This window comes from Trichechus manatus, unplaced genomic scaffold (assembly GCF_000243295.1).
Source record: "Trichechus manatus latirostris isolate Lorelei unplaced genomic scaffold, TriManLat1.0 scaffold00073, whole genome shotgun sequence".
Classification (NCBI taxonomy): domain Eukaryota; kingdom Metazoa; phylum Chordata; class Mammalia; order Sirenia; family Trichechidae; genus Trichechus; species Trichechus manatus.
This window is the reverse complement of record NW_004444009.1, coordinates 116,532-136,875: the sequence shown is the minus strand read 5'-3', so window position 1 is coordinate 136,875 and position 20,344 is coordinate 116,532. Positions and strand designations below refer to the sequence as shown.

At 43.5% G+C, this 20,344-nt stretch overlaps 2 non-coding genes across 2 annotated transcripts; both read left to right on the top strand.

The window, feature by feature from the left end:
* Positions 1–9,784: 9,784 nt before the first annotated feature.
* Positions 9,785–9,948, top strand: LOC111821255 (U1 spliceosomal RNA). The gene has a single exon (XR_002824710.1). It is a non-coding gene; the product is annotated as a U1 spliceosomal RNA (small nuclear RNA).
* A 7,843-nt stretch (positions 9,949–17,791) lies between these two features.
* Positions 17,792–17,954, top strand: LOC111821254 (U1 spliceosomal RNA). Its single transcript, XR_002824709.1, has one exon. It is a non-coding gene; the product is annotated as a U1 spliceosomal RNA (small nuclear RNA).
* Positions 17,955–20,344: the final 2,390 nt, after the last annotated feature.

Here is a 20,344-nt window from a genome sequence, read left to right as displayed (position 1 = left end):
GCTTACAGAACAAAATAGTTTCTCATTTAACAGTTACTGCACATGTTGCTCTATGACAATGGTTAACAATCTCACAACACATTAACAATACCCTTACTCAACCTTGGGTTCCCTATCACCAGCTTCCTTGTCCTCTTCTGCCTTCTGGTCCTTGTCACTGGACACTGTACTTCATTAGTCCCATTTGGTTTTACGGGGCTGTCCACTCCTAGGCTGAACGGTGAACCTTGGAGATAACTTCACCACTGAGCTAAAAGGGTGTCTGGGGGCCATACTCTCGGGGTTTCTCCAGTCTCCTTTAGGCCAGTAAATCTGGTCTTTTTTGTGTGTGAGTTAGAATTATGTTCTATATCCTTCTCCAGCTCTGTCCAGAACCCTCTGTTGTGATCCTGGTCAGAGCAGTCAGTGGTGGTAGCCGGACACCATCTAGCTGTACTGGACTCAGTCCGGTGGAGGCCTTGTTAGCCGTGGACAATTAGTCCTTCAGACTAATCTTTTCCTTGTATCCTGTTCTCTTCATTCTCCCTTGCTCCGGAAGGGATGAGACCAATGGAGTATCTTAGATGGCCGCTCACAGGCTTTTAAGACCCCAGACACTACTCACCAAGGTAGAATGTAGAACATTGTCTTTATAAACTGTGTTATGCCAATTGAGCTAGATGTTCCCCGGGACCATGGTCCCCACAGGGAAGGTTTTTTCCCCCCAACTCTGCCCCCAGCCCCGTCTCCTCTCTGTAGAGCTCTCATTTTGATGATTAGCTTTGTTTCAATGAATCAGCCCCTCCATTTACCACCTAATCAAATACAGAAAACGTAGGAAAACACAAAAAGATCGCTCGTAAGACAACTGTCGACATACAATTTTTTTTTAACAGAAAATGGAATCATTCTATAAATAGTTTTATCACCAGCTATTCTTTTTAACTTAACGATATATTTCTAACACCTTCCAGTGGAAATAAATATTCTTAAGAAACATGATATTTTATTTCAATTTAATTATTTAATTTTTTGAAAATGTAATATATTTACATGGTTTAGAATTCAAACATTCAAATGAGCATAACTGATAAACCTGACTTCTACCTCTGCCATCTGTTGTTGTTAGGTGCTGTTGAATCGGTTCCAACTCATAGCGACTCTGTGTACAACAGAGAGAAACACTGCCTGGTCCATCCTGTGTCATTCTCACATTTGTTGTTATGCTTGAGAGCCAATTGTTGCAGCCAATGTGTCACTTCATCTCGTTGGGGGTCTTCCTCTTTTTCACTTACTGTCTAGTTTCCCCCCCATGGGGTAACCAATGTTTTTAAGTTTCATAAGTATAATGTGAGATATTTTATGCAAATGCATACATACAAACATACGTACGTATATATTCAACTATGTTCCCCCCGCCTTGCACAAATGATGGCAATCTACACATACTTCCCCTTTTTCACTTATTTTGGAAATATTTCCAGATTAGTACATGAAGAACTTCCTTATTCTTTCTTATGGCGCATAGCATTCCACTGTATGGATATTCCAGAACTAATTTAACCAGCTTCCTATGGATGGACATTTAAGTTATTTCTAACCTTCTGCTATTACAAACAATGCTGCCATAAATAATCTTGTACATGTCACTCATTTTCTACATGTGTGAAATAAGTGCACAAGAATTTAAGTGCTAGTTCAAAAGGTTATGTGCATTTGTGGATGGATATTGCCAATTTGCCCTCCATAGAGGTTGTACCAATTTACACTCATACAAGCAATGTACAATTTAAATATTTTAAAGATAAAAGCCAATGTACTTTTTCGCCAAAATGGATTTATTCCTACTCACGGACATTTAGTCTTTTCTCTCTCCCTTCCAAAAAAAAATGTTGGCTTTACAAGTAACATTTTGATGCCTTTCTTTGTCGATAAATCTTTGTGTATGTTCTTGGCTATTTCCTTAGAATAAATTCCTAGAAGTGGAATTACTAACTCTTTTGTTGTTGTTAGTTGCCCTGGAGTCGGCTCATGGTGACCATATGTATAATAGAATGAAAAGTTGCCTGGTCCTGTGCCATCTTCATGACCATTGGTATGTTTGAGTCCATTATTGCAGCTATTGTGCAATCATGTATCGAAGGATTAAAGAATTAAATTCAAGAACTGAGAATATTTAAAAGCTACAAAAAAAATTAGTGAATAATTATCTAATCTTGGGCTGGAGAAGGACGTTTTCAAGATTAAAGCAAACACAGATGAATCATAAAGAATAAAACTGATAACTTAGACTACATAAAAACTGAAAACTTCTGCCCATCTAAAAACGCCAGAAATAATATTAAAAGATGATAAACTGGTATAAATCAGTAGGGAAAACATAAATCTCCAATAAAAAAAATAGGCAAAGCACATGACTTAGTAAGTCTCAAAACTAACCCAGATAATTGGTAAGCTTTAGAAAACTGATCAGCTTCAATAATAATAATATAAATGCAAATTAAAATGAGGCCTCATATTTTTATCTTGCATTTTGCCAAAGGTTGAAAGAATAATGAAATCCAGTTGACTAATGTAATTTGATAATACTTGGTGACTAGTAAAAATTGGTAAAACTTTTCCACACAGAAGTTTGGCAATATGTAGTCAAAGCTTAAAAATGTGTATATTTTTTTAATTGCAATTTTACTTTTATGTTTCCTAAGGAAACACTCCAGTGGGTAACGTTGTGTGGACTCTCACAGCAGAGCCTTAACTCGTCCACTGGATTTCAGAGATCTCCTTTCAAGCGACGATAGACAAAAACTGGAATTGATTTTCTTTAAATCTATGAAACGAAACTACCACGACATTTTCAACACCATTAATTCTAGGCGAAATCCTCGAGAGAGCTTCTTTTCATCTTCCTTCTTTAGCTGTATGGTTTAAATTTCTTTTAACGCCAATCTCAAAACCTGTGGGGCCAAACCTGACACAGTAGTCGTCATATAGCAAGCAGCTAAAGACGTTGTAGGTGGTATAGTGGTGAGCATAGCTGCCTTCCAAGCAGTTGACCTGGGTTCGATTCCCCGCCAACGCATCTTGACTCTCTTATTTTAGACCGAAACTTTGCGGAAGGCCATTAAACTTCGGCAAAGCAGGCCCGAAAAGGGCATTTGGCCACGTTTGTACGCTGAGACTGGATCCTCCGAGGAGACCCTCCCAAGAGCGAGCCTCTATGTTTTTGTAGCTGCAACCTCCGATTCGAACCCATCTGTTGGATTCGACCGCTGGCGTCGCACGATTTTTAAGATAACTGTCGTTTTGGAGGTCTTTAGGAAAGTGTCTGGAAGACTGGTCTGTTTTGTTTTTCTGAATCCGCGGAGACGGCTGTAATTTACTGCAGAATCCGCATAAGAAAGTCAGCGCAAGCGCCCGCAGTTCCTGTGAGGGGAGCAAGGAAAAATAATCAGGAGGAGGACCCTCACCCCTCCCGCAGCTCCCCAAACCCCGCTTCTCTTCCGGAGCCACCATTCCGGGAACAGAAAACTCAATTCTAGGCCACAGGTTGGAGATGTAAACATGAATGTCCTTCGGGGCTCCCTCTCGCAATCCTGGGCGAGATGGTTTGATTGTTTGGAGGAGGAAGAAGAAGGATGAGAAATCAATGCAGAGGGGCAGCCGGGGACGCGGTCGAGGGCTGCAGTTCCAGCCTCTCCTCTCAAGTCAGGACCTGGGCTCCCCGCTGAGTTTAGAGTTTCAGATCCGGATTCGGGTGTCGGGTCTTTGAGGTTGCGGAGTGGAAATAATTTGTTTGAGATTTTGACTGGTATCACATAAACTGGGTAAACACAACATAATGTAGGAAACTGGTTGGTATTTGTTTCAAAATACATTAAATTAAACCATCCTCCGCACCCCGGCGGTTGGCGTGCGGTGATCGTATAGTGGTTAGCACTCTGCGTTGTGGCTGCAGCAACCTCGGTTCAAATCCGAGTCACGGGATGTTGTTGTAACTTGCTTTGGCTGCCGTAAGTTTTAAATGTAATTCCGCTTTTGCTGAGGGCAGCCTCTCAGGAGCGCAGTCAAAGAACTGGTGAATAATAGTTTCCACCATCCACACCGGGAGAGACGCTTCAGGCCAGGATGAAAATCCGCGAGCACGGTAACCAAGGCGGCAAGGGCAGTCGCCTTCGACCTTCACGTGAGCAGCGGAGACGACCCTTCTAGAGAGTGATCTCGGAGCTCGCCGTCTCTTTCAGAGGCTGGAGATCTGAACGCTTTGGGGAGAGGAGGCAAGGGTCCCGCGACCAAGTACGCATAAGGCTCTGAATCCGATCTGAGTTTAAATCTCAGTGGGACCTTCACACGCAACGAATATGCTGTTTTATTCAGGCCACACAAAATTTTAGCATTTAAAAACAAACTTGTGCTCCCAAGTGAATAGGACCTATTTTCCAATAACGCGTCGCCCTTTCCCTGTTGCCCCCCCTGCCCCGTCATGGTTTAGGGCAGAAAAAGGTTTTCGACTGGGAGGAAAGGAGTTTGGGCCGCAGCTGCAGGGTCCCGGAAGCAAGAGTTTGTTTACGCTCTCCTGCTCTCCGTGGTTGTTTGCGGCACTCATCCCCCTCCCCTCCCACTCTTCCGGAGCCGGAGTCCTCGAAACCGGTTTGTCAGAGTGACCAGATCTAGAAGTAATTTGCGGAAATACCGGGGTTTCAGGACTCTTGATTCTCACGTCGAGTTCGTCTGACTCCGCGCAGGCTCTTCTTTGAGCCTCGGATTTCTCAGTGGTAAAAGGTGGAGACTGCGTCCATGAAATCCTAGACCCAGAAATTACTTTCACAGTAAGTGTATAATTAGATCATTAACACTAGCTCTCAAAAGAAAATAATAATGTAGGAAAGAGGTACCTTTTCGTGCCTGGCTAGCTCGGTCGGTAGAGCAGGAGACTCTTAATCTCAGCATCGTGGGTTCGAGACCCCCTTTGGGCGAATACTTTTATCCTTCCTTTCATTTTTATGTAATCGTCTCTAGTCGGCCACCAACAGAATTAGGAGCTTCTAAATTGCCACTGTTGTTTTAAACTTTGGAAAATCATTTCAGGAATCGCTTCCAGTTGCCCCAAATTCAGCAAAAAAAAAAAAAAAAAAAAAAAATCCAGTCCTTTTCTTTGTTGAGCGACTCTCATCCCTGATCTGCGGTCTTCCCAGCCGGGCAACTCCGGGGGGGAGGGGGGGGGGAGAAGGTGGAGGAACTTGGGCCGTTCCGAGTGGCGGGTCCCGGAGCTCCAGGCTCCCCCTTCGTCCTTCCTGGACTCAGTCTAAGAAGAAGATGGCTTGGGACGTGACCAGATGGAAACACATTCGTTCTCTTTGTGCCGGTGGGAAATCAAAAAAAAAAAAAAAAAAGTATATTTTCAACATATAGCTATACATATTTTTTAAGATATATGTATGTATTTCAAGATGTCACTTTGAGGACTAAGGTGTGCCTGACCCCAGCCATAGTGTTTTTAATCGCTTCATATGCATGCAAAAGCTGGACTCTGAATAAGGAAGATCTAAGAAGAATGACGCATTTGAATTATGATGTTGGGGAAGAATATTGAATATACCATGGACTGCCAGAAGAATGAACAAAGCAGTCTTAGAAGAAGTACCGCAAAATGTTCAAGGATGGTGAGACTTTGTTTCAGGTACTTTGGACATGTCATCTGGTGGGATCAGTCCCTGGCGAAGGACATCATGCTTAGTAAAGTAGAGGGTCAGCGAAAAAGAGGAAGACCCTCAAGGAGATTGATTGACACAGTGGCTGTAACAATGGGCTCAAACATAGAAACGATTGTGAAGATGGCACAGGACCCGGGAGACTATGACTCAGAACCGACTCGACGGTGCCTAACAACAACATAGTCTCAACACACCAGGGGAAAAATATATATACACACATATATATGTATGTACGTATATTGTGTGTGGTGAAAATATACTTAACAAAACGTATGCCAACTCAACAATTTCTACATGTACAATTCAGTGACATTGATTACATTCTTCAAGTTGTACAACCATTCAATTTCACTATCCTTCTCCAGATCATTTCAGTGGGAAACGATTTATTCTTAGACATAAAAAGTGATCCCCCAGAACAAGAGAAGTTGGAGGCATGTAAAGAACCGCCATAAGGTTTGTGAAGATCTGCCATGAGACCATCTCTCACTTGCCTCCATATCTTCCCTGGGAGGCAGTCACTGGACAGTTTCTCATCACCTTCCAGGTTCTGATGAGATATGAGGTTTTACGGTCTGTTCACCCTCAGGCTATAGCTGCAGACTATAAAGCTGCTTAGCTGAGGTCTAGAATTGGTTCCTCAGCTACAGGTATCCCACAACTCTTCTTGCAGTCAGCAGGCCCCTTTTGTTTCTGTGTTTCTTTTTGGTGTATGGGATGAGAACCCAGGCACCTTTGGCTACGCATCCTTTTGTTGTCTATGTAAATAATAAACTGAATCTGAAAGTGACTGGTTATATCTTTACCAGCCGTGTGTGCTTGACAAATTTGTTTATGATGTTTTTCAAAGCCATAAAATTCTTAAAGTTTTTATGTTGTTAAACGCATCAATCTTTCCCCTTAAGGCTTCTGAGTTTTCTGTCAGGCTTAGAAAGGCTTTTTCAAGTATTTTACCATTTCATTGTCTTTTGACTATTGTAGGGAAATGGTTCTGCCTACAAGATTATGAAATTTTCACTGGAGGTAGTTTTGAAGGAGGAAGGGTGTATTTATTCTTCTGCTGATGAGCTGACTAGAGATGCAGTTAGCGCCCAGATAATTCTGTGGCGCATTCTCTGAGGTTCTGTGAAGGCCCTACCTGCTGAGGATTGAAGGAGTTTCCTGGGGCCTCCAGCTCAAAATTACTGGACTCTGTCCAAGAGGGGAATGCAGTTACCAAAAGAGGGTGTGACATCTCCGCTTGAGCAACAGTGAAGAGTCATTGCCCCTATACCTTGTGGGGCAAGTGGAGAGAACTATTTCTGGAAGCTGGGAGAAGTTATAGTTGTAGCTAAGTCTGCAGCTGTAGTTGAGTGCACCAGGACAATCACTGTGGATTTCACGGAGAGAACACAAGCTTGCCAGCCTGCAGGGAATAATTACTCCCACCTCATACTTTTGCCACTCTCCCATCTCCAGTTAATACATCCAATTGGCTGTGTCTTCCAGGAAGCGAGTGGGCAGGAGTCAGCCTCCTGGGGCATAGAATGGGGTGGATAATGGTGAGAATGGATCTAGAGGACAAATGCAGAATATCCAGCACACACAGCTTTTTCATTCTTCAGATTTTTGTGAAAAAACCTGATAATACAGCTCCTGGACATGCTTTTAACTCAGTACTGAAGTCATCTCTGAGGTTCATCCTTCAGCCAAAGATTAGACAGGCCCATAAAACAAACAAATAATACACGTAACTCAACCATGTACACCAGACTAAATGGGCAGACCAGCCCAGGGGCAAGGACAAGAAGGCAGGAGGGGGCAGGAAAGCTGGATGAATGGAAATGGGGAGCCCCAGGTCAAGAAAGGGAGAGTGTTGGCATGTTGCAGGTGGGCAACCAACATCACAAAGCAATATGCATATTAATTGTTTAATGAGAAACTAATTTGCTCTGTAAACCTTCATCTAAAGCACAATAAAAAAAAGAAAAAAAAGATTTTTGTTGTGATTAATTTTGTCCTTGGCTGCATTTTGGTGTCAAATAGGTTTTTTTTTTTTTTTTAAGTTTATATTTCCTGATTTCTTTCATTTACGTGAGAATGAGTTTGCTGTCTTTAGGCCTGTATCATATATTGACTGGAAAGCTATCTATCTGTGTATATTCACTTGATTCTTTCAGATCATTATAAACACTGAAATAAATTTTCCACCAATCATTGTCAGAACATTTATATTCTTGTCATAGCCTTCCTATTTCATTAAAATAAAGTTCTGCAGCTGATGTGTGTTTTGAATACCATAACTAGATTCCCTTTTTCACAAAAAGGTAATGGTAATGTTTCTGGAATTTCAAAATGCAGGGTAGTTTTTAAAAGTTTTTTTGTATTAGCATCTGTGAGCTTCTAGGTCAGAGAAGACTGGAAAAACCAAGGGAAGAAGAAAGACGAGAAAATCCTGTGGAAATTCTGCATTATGATGCATTAAGAAATCTATAAAGACTATGGCTTCCCCGAGCTCTCAGGGGACAGGCTGTGATTGTGGGCTAATGGCCTTTTTTTTTTTTAATTGTACTTTAAGTGAAAGTTTACAATTCAGGTTAGTCTATCATACAAAAATTTATACATACATTGAAACATGACCCTAATTGCTCTCCCCATACTGTGACAGCACACTCCTTCTTTCCACCCCTGATTTCCCGTGTCTGTTCAACCAGCTCCTGACCCTCTCTGTCTTCTCGTCTCACCTCCAGACAGGAGCTGCCCGTTTATTCTCATGTATCTACCTGAGCTAAGAAGCACACGCTTCACGAGTATCATTTTATGTCCCATAGTCCAGTCTAATCTTTCTCTGAAGAGTTGGCCTTAGGAATTGTTTTGGTTCTGGGTTGACAGAGATTCCGGGGGCCATGCTTTCTGGGGTTTCTCTAGTCTCAGTCAGACCATTAAGTCTGGTCTTTTTACTAGAATTTGAGTTCCACACCCCACTTTTCTCCTGCTCCATCAGGGACTCTCTGTTGTGTTCCCTGTCAGGGCAGTCACTGGTGGTAGCTGGGCACCATCTAGTTCTTCTCAAGATGATGCAGTTTCTGGTTTATATGGCCCTTTCTGTCTCTTGGGCTAATACTTTCCTTGTGTCTTTGGTATTCTTCTTTCTCCTTTACTCCAGGTGAGTTGGGACAATTGATGCATCTTAGATGGCCACTTGCTAGCTTTTAAGACCCCAGATGCCACTCACCCAACTGTGATGCAGAACATTTTCTTAATAAACTTTGCTATGCCAGTTGACCTAGATGTCCCTTGAAAGCATGATCCCCGGAACCCCACCCCTGCTGCTCTGTCCCTTGAAGTGTTTGGTTGTATTCAGGAAACTTCTTAGCTTTGGTTTAGTCCAGTTGTGCTGACTTGCCCTGTAGTATGTGCTGCCCTTCCCTTCACCTAAGATAATTCTTGTCCGCTATCTAGTTAGTGAATAACTCTCTTCATCCCTCCCCACTCTTGTAACCATCAAAGAACGTTTTTATTCTGTGTTTATACCTTTTCTTGCGTTCTTATAATAGTGGTCTTATACAATATTTGTCCTTCTGTGATTGAGTAAATTCACTAAGCATAAGGCCCTCCAGATTCTCCCATGTTATAAAATGTTTCACAGATTCAAAGAAACGTGGGCAGGAGAGAGGTGAAGAACCCGCTCAGTTGGGGAGGGACAAGGCTTGGCTAGGCCGGGGGAGATGGTAGCTGGGTGGGGGGGCAAGGTAGACGTCACTTCTTCCTCGGGCTGCCGGCCCGGTCATTGGGTGGCTGGGAAGAATGGGAGGAGAAAAAACGCGGGCAGGGGGGTGGGGCGTGGGCGGGAGGGAAGATAGCGTTCCGTGACGTCACTGTCGGACCTTGTTGTTTGTAGACTTGGCAGCGCAGTGACTGCTGGATCGGCATTGGCTGCTTAAACAAGTTATGATTGTCCGTGCTGTGGGAAGGAGTCCAGGTCTATGGTTTGAAATTTTGTGCAATAGGAGCGTAGAGGTGATATGAGGCCTCAGGAGTGAGGATAGCGAGATGACCATATGAGTGAAGGGTAAGGAGTGTGAAGCTGTGGCGGGGCGGCTGGCGAGCAATTCATACTTACCTAGTAGAGGAGTTACCGTGATCACGCTGGTGATTTTCCCAGGGCCAGCCTTGTTTCTTGCACGCCGGATGTGCTGACCCTTGCTATTTCCCGAAATGTGGGAAGCTCGACTGCATAATTTGTGTTAGTGAGGGACTGCATTCGCGCTCTCCCCTCATGTTTGCTGTTAAAAAAAAAAAATAGGTTTGCTGTAAATTAAGCTAGCTCGCTTCTTGTATGGGGCTTTAGATAGTGGGTGGTTCGTTGAGTTGGGTTCCTCTTTTTTTTTCCTTTTCTAGTCTTTGGTTGTTTCTGTTGAGGAGTACTTGTTCCTGCTTTTCTCTGCACGCCAGGAGAATCTCCTGAGATAATAATCTGTTTGCTCCTTAATTAATAAGGGATTTCGCACTGGGCCATTCTCTAGTGAATGCTCAACTTTTTTCCAAAATGGCCAGACAGCGACAAACTACACAGCTGATGCACTTTTTAGCGTCATTAAGAAACTATTTTCACAGCCTGGAAAGCCACCTCTCAGGCCACTTTTTTTTTTGCCACAGATTTCAGAGAAACATTTGCAGGACTCCTGTGCTAGGGGGCTATGCGATTTGTGCACTCTAACCTCATAGAGCAAAGCAGAAACTCCTTAAAACTGGTTGAGGGTTGTTTTTTTTTTTTTTTTTAAATACAGGCTTTGAAGGTTTCCTTGATTCACCATGGTTTTGTCTCTTGTGTTCTGTATTTTGTTAGAGGCTCTATTCAGACACTAACTTGATATTTTCCAAATTTGATTTCTCAAAAAGGATGTCCCAGAAGCATCCTGGGACTCCCCTAATACCACGGGGGTTTACATCGGATTGGCAGCTTGCAATAACAAACTATGAATAAAACCCACAAGGAAGGGAGGTCTGGAATCTGCCTCAGTCTCTCACCTCCTCCAAACTCCCAACCTTAATGATGGGAGTGTCATTAAAGAGAAGGAGATCTGGTACCTTGTAGTTGCTGCAAGCCCCACACCCACAAGGTGAGCCAGGAGATAAATGACAACATGTGTGACCTGTAACAGCGCTTCATACCCTGCTGCTCTGCCCTGCCCTTCCCAGGATACAAAAGAATATTGTGGCCACTTCAATTCCACCTCCCAAATCTTAGCAAATGTCTCCTTTGACCCAAAGCTACGCAGGAATGGGAATTCTGGGAAATGTATCTTCAGCTTAGCTAAATTGAAACACTACAAGTCCACCACAGTCCACCTCTTGTTCACTTGGCATCCACGCACAACTTCTTCTGCCCTCCTCCCCTTTCTCCTCTTCTTTCGCCTCCTCTGTTTTTTCTTTTAACCATACTTAACTTTCAAAGAGGAGCCCTGCTGGTGCGGTAGTTAAGAGCTGGCTGCTAACCAAAGGGTCGACAGTTTTTGAGTCTACCAGCCACTCCTTGGAAACGCTATGGGGCAGTTCTTCTCTGCCCTATGGGGTCGCTATGAGTCAAGAATCAACTACAGTGAGTTTTAGCTTTAAAAAAAAAAGAAAAAGACAATGCCAAAATCATGCTTTTCTGGTACCATGAAAACACGTTAGCCTTTTCCCCAAAAGAGGATATGAAGTTCGTTATTCATTTTTGAGTGATGTTTTTTCTTTTTCTAGTTGAGTCACATCCCCCCTTTGCCACTCTGTAACTTAAAACTGAGATAAAAAGTTAACTACTACAACAAATATTATGTTAGCTGGTAGGGGGTACAAGAGGAAAAAAGAGAAATATAGGTTAATATATACACAAATGTATTCATATCAAAATAAGGAAGAAATACTCATAACTATTACAGACTTAATTTCTGCAACTCTCACACGGTCATAGCTGATATATATAACTACTTTCTTCAATACCCATTTCATATTCCCTTTGCCATCAGCAAGCACAACAGCTTGTCGCTTGTCTTGCCTGGTGAGGCAACCCAAAACCTTCATTCCTAACGGGTCTGGGCCATTTTCAGTCCTGACTGTATTGGGTTGTTGCAGTTTTCCACTGATTTGAATTGCAGGGGACAGTGAGTACTAAGGGACATGGTATGGGTTGAACTGTGTCCCCAGAAATACATGTTGTAAATCCTGACCTCTATGCCTGTCGTTATAATCCCATTTGGGAATGGGTTTTCTTTGTTATGTTAATGAGGCAGAATTAGTGTAGCGTATGTTTTAAGTCAATCTCTTTTGAGATATGAAAAAGATTAAATAAGCAAGCGAGAGAAGCAGAGATGGGGGAAGAGAGACACCAAGCCACATGAAGATCACCCAGGAGCAGAAGCTCAAAAGAGACAAGGACCGTTTTCCAGAGCCAACACAGAGAGAAAAACTTCCCCTAGAGCTGGCACCCTGAATTTGGATGTCTAGCCTCCTAAACTGTGAGAAAATAAATTTCTATTTGTTAAACCCACCCACTTGTGGTGTTTCTGTTACAGCAGCACTAGAGAACTAAGACAGGGCACCTCAGCATATCACCTGCATTCTGTGCATGCTCCCCCTTACCTCCATTGTGCAGTGGCAACTCAGTTCCCTCTTAATGGTGAGGATCAATCATCTCAGTCAGTAAAGTAAGCCTCTTTTTCTCTGGTGAGTCCCTGTCATAAGGTGCTCAAAGTGGCCAGGTGGCAGTCTCAATGTCTACTTCAACATAGCCATTATTATATCTCCTGGTGGAAGCATTCTTCTCTTGGGAACTAAGACTTCTAAATCAGTACAGGCCCAAGTTGCAGGGGAGGGAAGCAAAATTTTTACTAATGCAGAGACCCTAACATATGGCATAAATAGAATACCAAACATACTAAAAATGCACAAACAGCAGAAGACGAACTAGATAAATGGGACCTCCTAAAAATTAAACAGTTATGCTTATCAAAAGACTTCTTCAAAAGAGTAAAAAGAGAACCTACAGACTGGGGAAAATTTTTTGGCTATGACAGGTCCGACAAGTATCTAATCTCTAAAATTTATAGAAAACTTCAACATCTCAACAACAAAGAGACAAACAATCCAATTTAAAAATGGGCAAAGGATATGAACAGACACTTCACCAATGAAGACATTCAGGCGACTAACAAACACATGAAGAGATGCTCGTGATCATCAGCCATGAGGGAGATGCAAATCAAAACTACAATGAGATACCATCTCACCCTGGCAAGAATGGCACTGATCATAAAAACAGAAACAACAAATGCTGGTGAGGTTGTGGGGAGACTGGAACTCTTATACACTGCTGGTGGGAATGTAAAATGGCACAATCACTGTGGAAAATGGTATGGTGCTTCCTTAAAAAGCTAGAAATAGAAATACCATATGACCCAGCAATCTCACTCCTAGGTCTATACCCTAAAGAAATAAGAGCCGTGACACAAATAGACATATGCACACCCATGTTCATTGCAGCATTATTCACAATAGCAAAAAGATGGAAGCAACCTAAGTGCCCATCAATAGATGAATGGATTAGTAAACTGTGGTATATACACACAGTGGAATACTAAGCAATGAAACTGAATAATGACGAATCCGTGAAACATCTCACAATGTGGATGGATTTGGAAGACATTATGCTGAGTGAAATAAGTCAATCGCAAAAGGACAAATATTGCACAAGACCACTATTATAAAGAAACAAGAAAAGGTTTACATACAGGAAAAAAAAAGCTCTTTGATGGTTACCAGGGATGGGAGGGTGAGGGAGGGAAAATTACCAAATAGAAGACACGTGTTAATATTGATGAAGGGAAAGGCAATACACAATATGGGGGAAGTCAGTAAAACATGACCAAGGCATGGGAGGACCTGAGTGGGACGCAAGAACAAAGGGCAACATTGGTAATTAACATAGACAATCCTGCAACAATAGTATTAAGAAACACTAATTTATGAATGGATACATAGGTAGATAGGAATGCCAAGAGGTGTGGGAAGGTGTAAGGGAACACACCCACCTGCAGATAGAGGTTTGGTGGTGGATATTTCCATATACATAACTGTAGGTGCTGTTTATATATTAATATAAATAATAGAGCACACAGGGGCCACAGTAAGGACAACTTCCTAAACATAACCAAACACCTAGTGGGATGAAGTTCCTAGGCTCAGAGACGAAGGACCATAGACTCATGAGACATCTACATCAATTGGCATAGCATAGTTCATAAAGACAATGTTCTGCCATCCTACTTTGGTGAGTAGCATCTCGGGTCTTAAAAGCTTGCAAGTAGCAGTCTAAGATACAACTATTGGTCTCTTACCGTCTGGAGCAAAGAAGAGTGAAGAAAACCAAAGACTTAAGGGAGCGATTAATCCAAAGGACTAATGGACCACATGAACCACAGTCTACATAGCACTGAGACCAGAAGAACTAGATGGTTCCAGGCTACCACTACTGACTGCTCTAACTGGCATCACAACAGAGGGTCCCGGACAGAGTTGTAGAAAAGTTGGACAACAAAAAGTCTAATTCACAAAAAAGACCAGACTTACTGGTCTAACAGAGACTGGAGGAACCCCCGAGACTATGGCCCTAAGACACCCTTCTGAACTGGAACTGAAACCATTCCTGGAGTCCACATTTCAGCCAAACTATAGACCAAAACCAAAAAACCAAACCTGTTGCCGTCCAGTCAGTTCAGACTCATAGTGACCCTATAGGACAGAGTAGAACTGCCTCATTGGGTTTCCAGGGAACGCTGGTAGATTCAAACTGCAGACTGTTTGGTTCGCAGCCATAGCTCTTAACCAAAATAAACAATAACACCCGAGAGGAGCATGCTCCTTAGAACAATCAATTATACGAACTCAAAATGGCAACATTTGACCAAAAACAAAGATGAGAAGGCAGGAAGGGGTAGAAAAATCAGGACGAAAGGAAATGGGGAACCTAGGACAGAAAAAGGGAGAGTGCTGATACATTGTGGGGAATGAAACCAATGTCATGGAGCACTTTATGTACAAACTGTCGAATGGGCAACTAATTATCTCTGTAAAATTTCACCTAATGCACAATAACAAAAACATTTTTAAAAAAATTTTTACTGTTGTGTCACTAGGGATAATAGAGGAGCCACTCTCATTTCCTCCCCTTGATTTGTGAACCCAGGAGAAACATCACCATATACTGGCCATTGATTTAGAGCATGTACTACATCCTGTAGGACATTACCCAGATCCTCAAGGTGTTGTCATCCACTAGCATTGAAACTGAGACTTGAAAAGGATCATGCCATCATGCTAGCCACTTCAGGGTAAGAGCATGAGCCCAATGCAATGTTCAAATTAATTCTTGGTCAGAAGCAATGCTGTGTGGAATACCATAATGAGGGATAAAGCGTTCTGTAAGTCCACACAGATGGTTGTTTTTGCAGAATCATTGCAGGTAGGGAAGACAAATCCATATCAAGAGTGAGTGTCTATTCCAGTGAGAACAAAGCACTGACCCTCCCATGTTGCAAGGGCCCTGTCTTAGGCTGGGATCTCTAGAGGAGCAAAACCAGTGAAGTGTATATATATAAATATATATATATATATATAGAGATTTATATCAGGGAAATGGCTCACACAATTGCAGAGTCTAGCAAGTCCCAAAGCCATGGTGGGTCAGGTGTCAGGCTGGAGGCTTCTCCTAACTCATATGGTTGCATGGGCTGAGGAACCCAAAACTGGCAGGTCAGGCAGAAAGCCTCTTGTTCACAGGGTTTCAGGAGCTGGCGAATCCCAAGATCTGCATGTCAGGTGGCAGGCACCTGGCTCATGTCCCAACAACTGGAGGTCAGAGGATGACCAGTTAGATGCAAGATCCAGAGCAAGCAAGAGAGTTTTGCCAGAATGTCCATATATATTGGATGCAGGCCACACCCCTGAAGAAACTCCTCTTACAACTGATTGGCTGATCACATCAGATCACATCATGGAGGTGATTATATTACATTACATTATGGAAAAGCAGTCCGTTCAATGTTTGCCAAACCACTGAGAATCATAACCTAATCAAGTTGACACATAATACTAACCATGGCAGGCCCTATTTGCTCAATCTACCATCATGTAACTGGCTGAAACTCCCCACCTCCACTGGGGACTGGTGTCATATCAGGGGCTGAGAGTTGTTCTTTGCTGGCTGTTTGGGCATTCAGTAGTGGCTGTAGTCAGATTAGCCTTGGTGAGTGGAACACCATGTCACTGAGCCCAAGCATAATTTGCATCCCAGCTGCTAGGCCACTTTGTTTATGAGCCCTTTGGGCAGTCTAGAATTTCCATTTGCTTATTTTTGATGCTTTTCACAGCTCTGTTGAGATTGTCTATCAGATCACTCATTGACATCTTGTTTTCTCTCTTTGTGTTTGTAATAGCTGCTTTGAAGACTGCTAAATCTAACATCTGGGATAAATGTAAGATATCTGGGCAGACATTGAAGTCAACCTGGGTGCATTGCTGATGAGGAAAGTGAGATTTGCAGAGGGTTTAATGGATTTATTTGGTTCCAGAGCTGACCCACACTAAGTCACGGTCCAGGCCTCTGAGTGTCCTGCTTCAGAGCACAAGGGGGGAACAGGGCCGTGGATAGAAACTGATGCACAGAGAGGGCATCTGACTCCTGGAGCGACTCCACCCTACCTTGGGCCTCTGAGAATGTTCTCTACCTGTGCTCTCTTCCTCCACACGGAACTCCACGGTCCATGGAAAGAAAGGACAACCAGTATCTAAGGATCTCTTTCAACCTACCCCAAGAGGTTCCACCAAGACTTACCACGAATCCACCCTCCTAGTCCTGCTACTGGAATTTGGAAGCTTTCCACGACCATCGTAGGTGCTTTTTTCCCAGTTCTTTAGGCACAAGAGAAAGTTCCCGCAGCCCCAAGATAACCTGCTGTTTCCCTGCCTTCCCTTCCTCACTGCGAGGTCTGCAGCCTCAGTCCTGCAAGCTCTTCATTTCCTCTCTGGAGGCTGTGGCGGAAATAAGAAATCAAAAGCCAAAGGAATACACCTGTTAATAAGCATAGCATGAGTTAAGTTTATTATTGAGCCAAAAAAAAAACTATGGAATGCAAGCTTGCAAGTAGCCTGCAAAGGGGTACAAAGCTATAGTGTAGTTGCAGCTCCATATGGAATTAAAGCTACAGTTGTACATTGTCCTACTACTAATAAACAGTCAACTTTACTCAATTTAAGCTGGTATGAAGCTTACACTGACGCTCTGTTCTTCGTAATTCCTTATCAGTGCCTCCTATGGTTGCCCCTGACAATAATGCACTTCACAGTGCCCGCGGTTAATGACTTTCTCAAAATTCCTTGGAAAGGCTGCGGATGCTACGCGGAGCGGGGGGCACTGTGAACTCCTGACGGGGGAGGCTGGGGCAGATCTCGGTACCCTCAGAACGCGGAGTCCTGCTGGGCGGTGGCTTGTGAGCTTTCTTCCCTGTGGGTGGTGAGGAGTGAATGTGAGCCTTCTACAGCATGATTCTTGTCCTAAGTGTCTCTTATGCTCCCAATCTCTGCAGCGCGCGGGGTTGGGCAGGCCAGAAGGATGCGAAAGTGTCCCCAACCTGAGGTTAAAGGGCAATTCCTGACATCAGAACCTGTTTGAAATTCAAACTCCCTGTGTCCCTGTGGCGCAGCAATCGGTTAGCGAGCTCGGCTGTAAAACGAAAGGTTGGTGGTTGGAGCCCATCCAGGGATGGTATGTTTTACTTTTGACTCTTGGTAGCTGCTTAAAAGCAGCTTTAGGCTGTTAGTGACTTTTACCCTCAGAGCCCTCTGGACCTCCATCCGCTTTGAATCAGACCCCAAATTATGCTTCTCGAAGATTCAAGTCCCATAAAAGCGACCAAAAGAAGGAATTTTGGGGCTTCGTAGTTTCTCTCACTTCCCGAGGCTGGGGTTTTACAACTGCACTCCCCAGAAACCTGAAAAATCCCGAGAATGGGGAATAAGAGAACCCCACTCTCATCTGTGGTGCAGCCATAAACTGCGAGGAAATCTTGGCAGGTGAGGAACTCATACTTACCTGGCAGAGGAGATACCATGGTCACAAAGGTGGTTTTCCCAGGACAAGGGTTATCCATTGCACTCCTGATGTGCTGACCCCTGCAATTTCCCCAAATGTGGGAAACTCAACTGCTAATTTGTGGTAGTGGGGGACTGCATTTGTGCTTTCCCCTGATCTTTGTTGTTTTAAAAGATAGACTTGCTGTGGTGTTAATCTAGTCCATTTCCTGCACTCGTGTCTTCAAGAGAGCAAGTTTCTTTGAGTTACGTGCCTTTGTTACTTTTCTAGCTTTTGGTTGCTTTTCTGGAGGTGGTCAGATTGCTGTTCCTCCTCTTCTTGGTGGAAACACAAATCAGCACGTATGGAGAATCTCTTGGGACAACAGAACTACTTCGCCCCTTAATCAATGAGACTTGTTCAAGTGGCAGCTGAGGTTCTGTTCTTGGTCATTTGTAGCAATCACTCAGAATTTCTTAGGAAGACCTGTTTTTAATAAAAACATAGCTAAGTTTCTGGCTTTGAAGAGCACATGTTTATTTTCCTCAGTGTTCTGGGTAGTAGCAGTCCCAATTTGGGTATTGGCAGGGCTATGCTTCCTGTGGGCTCCTGGAGGAAGAGCCTTCCTTGTCGATAGCCTCCCGGAAGTTTTGTTTCTTGGCTTTCATTAGTCTGTGAAGGATCTTCCTCACATGGTGTCTTCCTCCTGTGTCTGACCCTCTCTTTTATGAAGCAGCACTCAGAAAGGATTAAGACTAGGACTCACCCTTCTCCGGTATTACTTAACTGACACTGTCTTCAAAAAAGCAGGAGAGGAGGACTTCTGGGTAACGTGGTGCTATAGACAGAACCACCATGCAGTCCCTCCACAGCAGAGATCAGAAAAACTAAGTCAAACAGAGACAAACGTCAGTCTGGAAATCCTAAGCATCAAATGAAGAGATAAAGAACTCAGCCAAGCACCGAATGGAAAAGAAACTGACAGAGAACAGAGAGCAAGGAGAGATACATGCAGAGGTTCCCTATCAGTTAATGCAGCATGGATCCGCCATCTTCGATTCCTGTTGGAGAGTGGTTAACAGGGAGTACAGGAAAGCAGCTTCACGGAGCTCCCAGCAGGAGACAGAACAACCGGTAACCAGCGATATACGCTTTCCCACCCTCCACCCTTCTTCACCCGCACTCGGCCTCCTCTGCTTCCTGCAGCCACCATCTCTTGGCCAGGAAGCACTGGCTTCACCCCTGTGCTACTTGGATTCTACATGCCCCCCACTGGCCGGCTCCCTGAGTGCCATTTGTTGGTTGCTGGTGTTGCTTTTTTGTGATTCTTTTGGTTTCTTCCATACCTCTCACCACGTCCACCTCCTTTCTCTCAAAGATCCGGATCTGTGTGCCTGCCATCTTTGCTTCTTCCTGAAAGCCTGTGAAATGCCACTCAAATGTGGAACTGATTCCCGGCCCATGCTGCCATGCTGGTGGGATCCCCAGGGCTTTTTGTTTGTTTGTTTGTTTGTTTTCTTTTTCTTTTCTCGGCTTGGGAGCCCCTTCTAGCCAGGCTACACTGCATGGCTTGGGAGCTACTCTCTCAGTCTGTGTAGACGTGCCATGGGATCCCTGGGGGCATTTCTTTTTTCTTTTCTTTTTTGATTTTGTTTTTGTTTCTTTGTTTTCTTTTCTCTCATTTTCCCTTTTTGTCTTTCTTCATTTCTCAGTTTCTCGTCTCTCTATACTTACCTTCTCTTCCCGTCTCCTGAATACCTGGCCCTGTGTGACACATCTACCCCTTCTAGCCACGTTGTACTTCACAGCCTGGAAGCAACTTCCCCAGTCCTCGCAGCCACACTGGTGGGATACCTGGGAGCTTTTCTTTTCTTTTTTTTCCCTAATTTTTATTCATTTTTTATTCTACCCTTTTTCTTTTTTTATTTTTGTTTTTCTCCATTTCTCAGACTCTCATCTCTCCACTCCAACGGCAAGCTCCCTCAGCACTCATTTTTGTTTGTTTGTATGTTTTTGACTCCTGTTCCTCTCTCCTCTCTCTCCTCTTTCTCATATCCATCTTAGCTCCACACATCACAGTCTCCTCTGTTCTTCCTGCCTACCTGCACCGTGTGCTGAACATCACACCCCCAAGCAGCACAGGCATGGCCTACCAGAACCTGCCCTGCACTGATTCCTGGCTTATCCTATCAGCCCTAGTATGTGCCACAAACAACCCATCCCAGCAACTGTCCTTCATCTGGACCTGCCCTTCTGTACCATACCTGAGTGACTGACCCTGCCCATTGGAGAAGGAGGCAAAAAGTATTGTGCCCACAGACGAGCAAACAACAAAGAACGCCCAGCCTGCCTGCTCAGACATAACCAAATAAAACAAAAAAGCAGGAAACAAACAAATCTACAATCAATCAACAAGGAAAATAACTACTGAATGTCCTGAAGACAGCAGACAATATTAAACCATATATATATAAAAAAAAAAAAAACAGGACAGATGGTTCTAGTAGGCTTCTAAAATAAAACACCAGATGACTTTCCAGTAGAAGAAAAGACACTGGAACTACCT